This window comes from Mytilus galloprovincialis, chromosome 7 (genome assembly GCF_965363235.1).
Source record: "Mytilus galloprovincialis chromosome 7, xbMytGall1.hap1.1, whole genome shotgun sequence".
NCBI lineage: Eukaryota > Metazoa > Mollusca > Bivalvia > Mytilida > Mytilidae > Mytilus > Mytilus galloprovincialis.
This window is the reverse complement of record NC_134844.1, coordinates 96,820,734-96,831,521: the sequence shown is the minus strand read 5'-3', so window position 1 is coordinate 96,831,521 and position 10,788 is coordinate 96,820,734. Positions and strand designations below refer to the sequence as shown.

The 10,788-nt window shown below is 31.6% G+C and overlaps 1 long non-coding RNA gene across 1 annotated transcript; it reads right to left on the bottom strand.

Annotated features, from left to right (window-relative positions):
- Nucleotides 1–666: 666 nt before the first annotated feature.
- LOC143082071 (uncharacterized) lies at nucleotides 667–4,678 on the bottom strand. Its single transcript, XR_012980258.1, has 3 exons — nucleotides 4,469–4,678; nucleotides 3,295–3,404; nucleotides 667–2,679 (listed from the first exon to the last, which is right to left on the bottom strand). It is a non-coding gene; the product is annotated as an uncharacterized LOC143082071 (long non-coding RNA).
- Nucleotides 4,679–10,788: the final 6,110 nt, after the last annotated feature.

The window sequence follows — 10,788 nt, the reverse complement described above, 5'->3', positions numbered from 1 at the left end:
GTCAATAGGAACTAACATAACATTAACATTAATTCATCTATAGTCAATAGGAACTATCATACCATTACCATTAATTCATCTATAGTCAATAGGAACTAACATAACATTAACATTAATTCATCTATAGTCAATAGGAACTAACATAACATTAACATTAATTCATCTATAGTCAATAGGAACTAACATAACATTAACATTAATTCATCTATAGTCAATATGAAAAAAAACCTTATAATCAACATTAATTTGCATATCACTACACATATAAAACCATGGTTACAACCTTATACGTGAACCTTATTGATGAATTCATATCTGTAACAACTCGAATTATTTATAAATTTCAATCAATATAGCTTACCATAATCATGCTAATCTAGGGTCATATTGTCAATTGTTTATTTTAATCCGTTTTCATTGTAATTTAAAGAAAAAAATGATATATACATGAAATATGGTCACGTATGATTTTAGTTTTATATCTGATATGTAAAACAAAGCAAATGATGTTAAAGAAATAAAAAGGTAAATGTATATGAATTTAGAATATATAATAAAAAGCTAGGCTATATATTTTTGGAATATTCATATAAGCATTAATAAATTAGGACAAAAATATTGCTTCAATAATTCCTTCTATTTGAGTATGAAGATTACAGATATTGATTAAAAATTAAAAGTCCTTTAGACTTTTTTTCTGCACAACACAGATTTTTAGAAGCTGCAATATACTATCCAATTTCATAATCAATCAAATCGTTCTAAGCCATCAATAAATACGTTTTGCACATAAGTCATAGGTTTAATGTTTACATTTAAGAATTATTGCGAGAAAAATCATTTGATGTACACTTTGCATAAGTAATGGTAAAATAAAATATAGAACATGAATACTTGCAAATGGTTGACATAATTGAAACAAAAATAGTTCATCCGAATAACTGATTATGGTTCAAATAGTGATAAGTAATTTGCACAGAACAACGCAGTGATTCCTCACATGAAGATTTCTATGATGACATTTGCCTTTACATATTTATAAATGAAAATACGAATCAATAAAAAAAATACTGATTTTGGTCTTTCAGACAATAATAGTATCATTTACGCTGATCTTATATCATAACTTAATGTATTAACAAAAATGCATTGCCATTCCTTATCTTGACCTTTAAATAGTGATAGCATATGTTTGCCTCATATCTGTTGTATGAAATCACAAAAGTGAAATTCAAATTATAAGTCCAAATAACTAATAAACCATAGAGCACTTAATTTGTTTGGTACACTATTTTGATTCAGGGGTTCTCTGTGTTGCTGTAGTACGACTGACACTATAAATGTTTATTATAGGACATGATTCTTAACAGATTAAAGGACTTTAGACCGATAAATTAAGCATGTGGTCAGGTCATAAATGATAAACGATCCCTTACAACGTTAAAGCAACCTCGAACATCGTAAGAAAAATCGGTAAGACAGGACTCAATTCATCTAAGACTGTGTTTAGAATGTCAAATGACAAAAAGATAAGTCACAATGAAGAACAATGAAGGTACTAGATGTATAAGTTGTCAAAAAATCATTCGAAGCCTGATATTTAGATAATGAGCAAAACATGTTCTTCACAAAACTGAAATGTCAAAAAAAAAAAATCAAAATACTGTTTGCAAATTAAGTGTTTAGCCGTCATTGGCAGTCATTTCTAAAACTAAACTTTGCATATATGGGTATTTGAATGCATTTAACTTGTCAATCATATATGTATCGTGTGTACAACGAGCTTTAAGCGTGTATTGTGCGTACGAGAAGCGTACATAAGCGCGTATTTGGCGTTTAAGTTACGTATGTTGGCGTATGCATGGCGTTTGTCTAACGTAGATGGAATGCTCGCTTCGAAAAAAAAGGTTCCCTTAACGTATATGAGACGCGTCGTGGTCGTATCTAGGACCATAATCGTGCTTTTGGCGTATCTGGGACGTTTTATTATGGGTTGTTTGTAATAAACACACCCGCATACGTTTAAGGAAAATTTGAACGATCTTGAAATGTATACAACGTGCCCCAAACGTGTCTCACACTTATTTGTAGCGTTTTCCACGCGCTTGTAGCGTATGTACTATGTGCGTGTAGCGTACAGGTATAAGCTGGACTAACGCTTGAGCTAGATGAACATTTATGCTGCATGAAAATTTCCGGGTGTTATAGCGTTCACCAAGCGTAAACCTTTGAATTTCGATGTACTTCAAACTTATGGAACGCACGGTTTACGATTGCTTCACGATCTTGTGGCGTGCAACTTACGTATACGGACTTTATCAATTTTCTCTGCACGCCGATCTATACGCCAATGTGTGACGACAGAATTACAGTTCATAAACATAACCACAACGTACAAAACATAAACACGTGTATTACCTGATTGGTGATAAACATAAATACTAAATATTCTGTATGCGTCTGTATGCAATGCAGTAGCTGGAGTTCCTAATGTTGCATTCATCATGAACAGCTTTTTGTTATTGGAAAAAAATATGGAACTACCATAGACATCAATAGGCTGGTAATAGTTTGTGATCCCCGTTTGAAAAATAGTTTCAACATCACAACCTCTAACACTTGCTGATTTAAAATCACCGTGGTAGTAAGTTGTCCAGTATAACTTTTCTTCTTTTTTATCTAAAAAATCATTATTTTGTTTTTCGGTCATTCTTTATATAAATAAGGCCGTTAGTTTTCTCGTTTTAATTGTTTTACATGGTCATTTTGGGGCCTTTTATAGCTGACTATGCGGTATGGGCTTTGCTCATTGTTGAAGGCCGTGTGGTGACATGTAGTTCTTAATTTCTGTGACATTTTGGTCTCTTGTGGAGAGTTGTAATTTTGGCAATCGTACCACATCTTCATTTTTATAAATAATATCATCTAACAATCTTGCATTATTTTGGTTTTGACTCTTACAAAAGTAGTATTTCTGTTCCTTCTCGATGAATTGTTTCTTAAATCATTTGAGATAAAATAAAAGAAACAAACAGAATAATAAACCATGTTAAAAGAAGCTAGCATTATTTTTAAATTCTCCTTCCGCTAAAATACGATGATCTCTCTGTAATTATATTGATTAAATTTTGAGGAATCTGTTGAACACATTTATTCTATAGAACATGCAATAAATGGTAAAACAGATATAGTTAAGTCTGCCTCATATCTCGAATTAAAATCTAGAAATTGACAGAAAAAAATATTACAGTCATTCCTTAAATATATCGATACTTTATTATAATGATGCCAAACCTAAATCTATGTAGTCAACTCGTGTGTTTAAGTCTATAATTCCATGAGCTTCACTGTAATTAAATCTGGCTTTTATAATTCTTTTAAATCTCTCAACTACATACATCCACCTACAAAATATATGTGAAAGTATTTGTCTCTTAATAGATAGATCGAGTGGTTAGAACTTTTGTAGTTGTCACACAGACATAAACACACACACACACAACTATATCCTTATAGATTTAAAATATTCAAGCCCATTCTTGTCGATAACAAACGTTGTGTTATACATCTAATGAAAATTCAAAACGGAAAGTCCCTAATCAATAGGTAAAATCAAATGATTAAACACATTTAAAGAATGAACAACAACTGTCATATTCCGGACTTGGTCCAGGTATTTTCAAATGAAGAAACGGTGGATTGAACCTCTTTTTACAGCGCTAAATCTCTCACCTGAATGACAGTCGCATCAAATTCCAATATGTTTACAACAAAACAGACACAATAGATAAAATTGTCAAAATAGGGGTACAACAGTCATCACTTTGTCACAACTTTACATTATATATAGAGCTGCCTAATGTATAAATTTTCCATCAAGTTCATACACCTTTTTATTTATATGTTGATATATGAGCAAGACAAGTGAGTGAAACCTTTCATTCATTTTTTTTCAGGAATAACAAGTAAGACTTGTAAATTAAGAACACGTACAGTTTCAACAAAATGAAAATAAAAAAATGTTTAACCGAAATATGCTATCATAAAAACTGTCGAAATGGTCTTAGATATTTAAAATACGTGAAAAAATATGTGTTTTTATAAATAAATCAACGGTGTGTTTTCTCTACACACGCATTTGTGTATTTGTGAAGTGTTGTAGTAATATTGTCGGTTTTGGTCCAAACCACTGTGATAAGTAGAAAAGAAGTTGAAACAATTATAACCTCGTGTGTCTGGAGAACATTTAATAGATCTACCTCTATCAGGACTCTCAAACGGAAATGTGAAAGTCAGGGATGTAAAAATACGTAGCGAGGTTAAAAGCTGCGATACTAAGAAAGATACGTGTGGACTGTTTGTTTCTGGAACATCATTGGCCTCAATGAGTTGGTACGTAAGTTTTAAAAACATTTCTTATATCAACCAGTCCACAATATTTTTTAAGTTGAAAATACACAAAAAGTACCTGTTAACTAAGCTGAGTCGTATAGAAAATGGGTTTTGTAGATTGGACGATATAATAACTGTATTTATTCCGTTAACATCACACCGTCTCAGTCTATGCCAGTCATACTCAGTCCAGTAAACATGTCCACTTTCGGAATCAATCGCTAAACCTGCTGGACCCTTGCCGGTGTCGATAAATTTTTCCAAAACTTGATTGTCAGATGGATAAGGAAATCTAATATACAATAGTTTGAATTAGAATTAAAGTCTCTATACACAATAAGGAGATATGCTATCGTAGGTATTGAGACCATTGTCTACCAGAGACCTACGAGCTATGACGATACTGTAACCCAACATATTCACGACTTCCGCCATTAGAAAAATAACGCGAATTATAAATCGTCGTGCATGTCTAAAAAATTGATCTTTCTAAATCAAACTATACGAAATCGCGAAATCAAGAAGTCGCGAATTGGACTAGAAAAGGAAACACGCGAAATAAAGTATCCGCGAAAATAATTTGGTTTACAGGTAAAGACATTGTGGTATGAGTGCCATTTAGACACCTCTTCATCCAAGTCACAATTTTTGTAAGAGTAAACCATTATAGGCCAAAGTACGGTACGTATGATATATTTGGTATTGATGTCAGGCTCCTTGAAATTTAAACATGCGCAAAGGAGGTTACTGTTAAAAACTATAGGTCATTCAAGATTGTTTTATCTTATATTGCTTTTTAATGCGTTAAACACATATAAATGATGAATTATTTGTAGTATGTTCAAAATCGTACACCAAAACGTTTTGAGCAGCTAACATTATTCTTAACAATATACATTCAATAGTTAAATTGACGTTTGTTTCTGATTGTTCGATAGAAATAATGAGATTATCCCTGGTCTTTTAGATTCTGAAACGGAAAATTGATGTCGGTTCAAAGCAGATAAAATTAACTTTGATTCAATTGACAACCTTGAAGTCTTGAAGTACTAGTATCTCCTATTTAAAAGATTTCTTAAATATTTTATATTTTAAATAAAAAGGGAGACGGTATGATCAGAAACGTGATTGAGTTCCTATTATTTCAAATATAGTACATTTATTCAATTATGTTTACTTTCTCAATAAATGAAGAGCAAAGAACGGTCACTTGTAATTCATTATGGCACCATCAACCTGTCAACATTTACTAATTTTGCCTCACAGAAAAATTGTATGCATATGTTTTGTTCTAAAGATATATGACCAACAGTTAACCTGAATTAAAAAATTATACTCAAAATTGATTATAAAACTAAATTTATCAATTTTAGCGGAGTCTCAACATTTATCTTTTATCAAGCTATCTCGTTTTTCGTTTTTGTATATAGATTACACCGGTGATTTTCTCGTTTGAAATGTTTTACACTAGTAATATGGGGACCCTTTATAGCTTGTTGTTCGATGGGAGGCAAGGCTCCGTGTTGAAGGCCATACATTGACATATAATGGTTGACTTTTATAAATTGTTATTTGGATGGAGAGTTGTCTCGTTGGCACTTATACCACATCTTCCTATATCTATTATGTCTATATCAACCAATAAACATACCTCATTATAGTACGATGATTATATCTTGTAAAATACATGTATTTATATTTGGGATCGTAGTCCATACCATACATTTCTCCACGGGCATCGCCAACAAGGATCTTGACATTGCCTGTATCGATATCAATCTCCTTAATCTGGACTTTGGTTCCAAATAAAACTTTGGTACCTTGAAAAGATATTGCTTAATTGTAATTAAAATATAATTTGCAAATGTTAATTTATTTGCCTCACTTTAGGAGCAATAATCCAACTCCAATAGCGTATGGTCTATACATTTGTTATCTTATAGTACGATTTGCAAGAGCTTGTAGCTGCTGCTAAGAATTTGTAAAACGTCATTTGTGTCTGAGCAAAAGGCTAATGAGCCAGGAGTTTGTTATAGATCGTCCTGTTTGTCAAAATTTCATAGGGAAGTGTTTATACCTAATAAGTTATTCAGTGTCTACTTTACACATAATACAAAATAGTCTGGAGTCATGGATTGCAGGTGGAAATTAATGTGTATGGTTGTTGGAATTCTTTAGTCTGTTTTGCTGTATGTTTACCCTGTTTTAGCTGTTTGAACCCCAATCTTGTCACATTAAGTTAACCTATTATGTCCATTTGGGTTTCTCATCCAATTTTGTCAATATAACCAAACAATAAACAACTGCAATACAATGGGAGGTATATCTAGCTGTTGAAATAAAATGCCACATACTTATGATGATATTCAGACGCAATCGATACACATTTAGAAAATATGTCATTGAGTGGGTTATTGTTCTACACTCTTAAATGCAATAATGCCTGTGCAAATGACATAATTGTAATTAAACAGGGCCATTTTGTCCCGTTAAGTAAGCATCTAAGTATTTCGTGTAGAAGGTCACACATATGTATTTTATCAAGAACCACACTAATTGAATAATCTGATTAATAAATTGCGATGCGAACAGATGCGTGACTTCTTACAAAAATCCGTGAAAAATGCAGTGATTTCAATTATCAACACATTTTTTTTTTCATTTATATAACATATCTTTTCCTGTTTAGAAATGTAAATGAAGAAACAGATCATTGATTTGAAACTGTGTTTTCGATTAGCAGTTACCGACCATCAGTAAATTTAAAAAAAAATCTGTACCAAGCCAGAAATATGACTGTATTCATTCGTTTTGTTGGTTTATCTAGACGAGCGTGTCACTTTGTGCGGTGTGCTTTTTTAAATTACTTTGGTGTTATGTATTTTCTGTCAAATCGAGATTGGTTTCGGACTATGTTTGGATATAGTCACTTATGGTTATGTCGAGATCGTAAAACCGTAGACTTTTACTGACACGTACGTCAATGGACCCGCGGTAGCCCGGTAAAACCTTATCTGTGGTTCATCGATGAAGAATTCTCCCTCGTCAAAAACATGTCCCTCTGCTCTATTTTTCTTCCCGTTGATTGTTATGGTGACAGATAAACGATAATCAGCAACATTGATATAGATATGTTAAGAGAAACAAATTCCGGGTAAAAACAAAAACCGAGGGAATCGCATAATCTATGAAAGGACAGCAACTGAACAAAAGAAACACTAAACTGCAATAAAAACAAACACCAACATAAAATAGACATGGGCTATCTTTAGTAACTGACTTGGTACAGGAAATTTAAGAAAATATAGTCAGTAAAACCTTAATGTATGGCAAGTCAAACCTTGTATGCCAATGTAAAACAAATACATATAAAATGACAACATTACGTGTCAGGAATACATAACAAATAAACGCAAGAAAAACATGGGAGAAATTTATATAATTTACGACAGTACACCAGAAATCCACAGGCCTGTGCGTCACACGAATGTATCAACGTTACAAAACGGTGTGTTTATATTATCATTGGTAAATTTCTAAAAAAATAGAATATATCTGTGTTCCCTTTGACACGTACACGCATATATCTAAAACAGATGTCGAAGATCGAAGAACTATCCTTTCTATGTAGCGGAGTACAAAAATGTTTCAGAAAGCAAAGGTGAAAAGTTAGTACCGATTTATGTTTCTTCAAATACTAATTACTCTTTTCCGAAACCTGCCTCTCTTTGTAATCTGTTTAAATTTGCATCTCTGATTTTACATTAAAAAACTGATGTGTAACATTAGTAGGGTTCGCACAATAAATCAATCCTTACCTGTGTTTTGTAACTTTATCTTACCTAAGTCAAACTATATTTGTATCAATTAAGAATGTTTAGAATTAGACTGATAAACAAGCATGTGTTTTTATGTAATTATATTTGTTATACTTACATCTAGTCATAGACAGAATATAAAACTTCAAGGATAAGAAAAGCCAAATTTGTACATTCATCCTCGTATACGGTATGCAATAAATAAATATGATGTCGTTTGACAGGTAAAATCAACACACAATTGTAAATTCACATTTTCCGATATCAAATTCAGGTACGATAATTTGAAGAAATTCGTAGCCTTAAATTCATCTGCGTGTTAGATAACAAAAGGTATAAATTGTATATTTTGTAACAGGTGAGATTATATCAAAGTGTTGTTTTCATAGTAAATTAACAAATACATAATTAAAACATAATTTAAAGTAGTTTGAAACCACTGAACCGGACACGCTTTCAACAAGTCTTTGTAACTTTCCTATTTACTGTTTTCTCTGTTTTCTCTGATTTGATTAACAGAAAAAAAACAATATAAATCAACTGGAATGTTAATTTTTTAAGTAGAGTATCGTGAATTTCAAGAAAGAATTAAACATTTTAAATTGTTATAGAAGTCAACAAATATTTTTTCTGATGAAAAGTACAAAAGTTACATGCTAATTTTTCATAGTCGTAAACGGAAATATATAAAATGAAGATCTGGTATGATTACCTTTACTGTTATCCATTTTTGATTATATACATTGGACCCACACCACTAGGTCGAAACCTTTGCTGGTGGACCGAGGGTATCATCAGCTCAGTATTCAGTACTTCGGCTTTCTAAAATTGTCCGTTTATAAATTTTGAAATTATTAAGAAATTAAGGTTTCAACTCCCTCAGGCAAAGTTGACTTTAGATTAATTTGGCTATTTATTTTAGGTATTTTTGTTATATAGCTCTTCAATGGTTTCGGATTTTAAATGTTTGGCTTTGAGCTTTCCTGGTGAAGATAAATCCAAAAAAGCACTTCGGACGCATGAAATTATTAAACGTGTTGTTTTCAATGTTTTGACGTGGATCGGTCAGTTTTAAGAGCATCACTGAAGAGACATGTTTTGTCCAAATGCGCATCTGGTGCAGAAAAATTGGTACCGTTATTGTTATTAAGATATATTCGTTACACAGTGTGCTAGTATATATCGTAAAAGGTCACTAGCACATTGCGTAACTTAAATTACTGGTAGAAACAAAGACGATGTTATAATATAAAACGACATAACTAATTCAAGTCAGTTTATATAATTTAGAAATCTCTGTCATATGAACGCATGACTAAAGTTTCATTTAAATAAATATTTTAAAAGTTTGAGGTCATATGATACGTATTTTATTGTTACTGCAGACTTTTATATAATCTATCAATATTATGTTTTCCTGGAACAGATGTTACCTAGTGAATGTACGAAAGACGATTTATTTCTAGGTAACACCCGTTTAGTACATTTAAATTATATATTCTTTTATAAAAGCGGGGCGAAAGATACCAGAGGAACAATCGAACTCATAAATCGGAAATAAACTGTACAGTCAATCTATGATATATTAATCAAAAACATTAACATAAATCTGAAAGATTTTCTTTTTAATATGATTTACAGAAGAGACCAATTTAAATGATCAACGAGTTATAAGGGAAAAAAACTATATTTCTATTTTATACAGGTAAAAAGATAAAGAATATATACATGTACCAGTTTATGGAAGAAACGAATCGATAAAAACTTTTCTTATATCACAAAGCGACATTGTCTAATATCAATTGTAAATATGCAGACATTCCAAGCGGAAAATGTTGTTTTCGGCAACGAAAAATTAAGAAAATACTAACTTTAAAACTTATTGTTCAAATATAAACTAAAATTGAGTCTAAGTATGCATTCAGAAGTTAGTTAGAAGAAAACGTTTATGTCCGTGTAAAATTTGAAATGCTGTGTTTTTCTTATATACACAAATTTACAAATGCTATGTGTTTTATTACAATGCGAAACTTTTAAAATATCATAGCGGTGTTTTTGGTATATCAATATTAGTACTTATTAGTATTTATATTTGACTGCTGTACCCATATTTTGACAATTTTACCTATTATGTCTGTTTTGTTCACGCATCGTTGCTAATATGAAGGAATTTGATGTGAATGTCATACACGTGAGAGGTTTAGCGCTATAAAACCAGGTTCAATCCACCATTTCCATAATTTGAAAATCCCAGTACCGATTGGGTTTAATAAACAATGTCGTAATCAAATAACTTAGTATCAAAATTATTGTTCACATATATAGCATTTAGCAAAGTTTTCATGAACAAACCGAAATAATATATATCTGATATGCTCGCAACGCACGCATGGAAGACTTTCTTTATTGATAACAATAAAACTAACATGTGACAAAGATGAATCATACTGTCCTCGTTCAGATTGATTAGACAAAATCTGACCTGTACTTCTGAATCTCCCTTTTTATACAAATTAGACTGTTGGTTTTCCTGCTTGAATGGTTTAACACTAGTATTTTTTGGTTCCTATACAGCGTG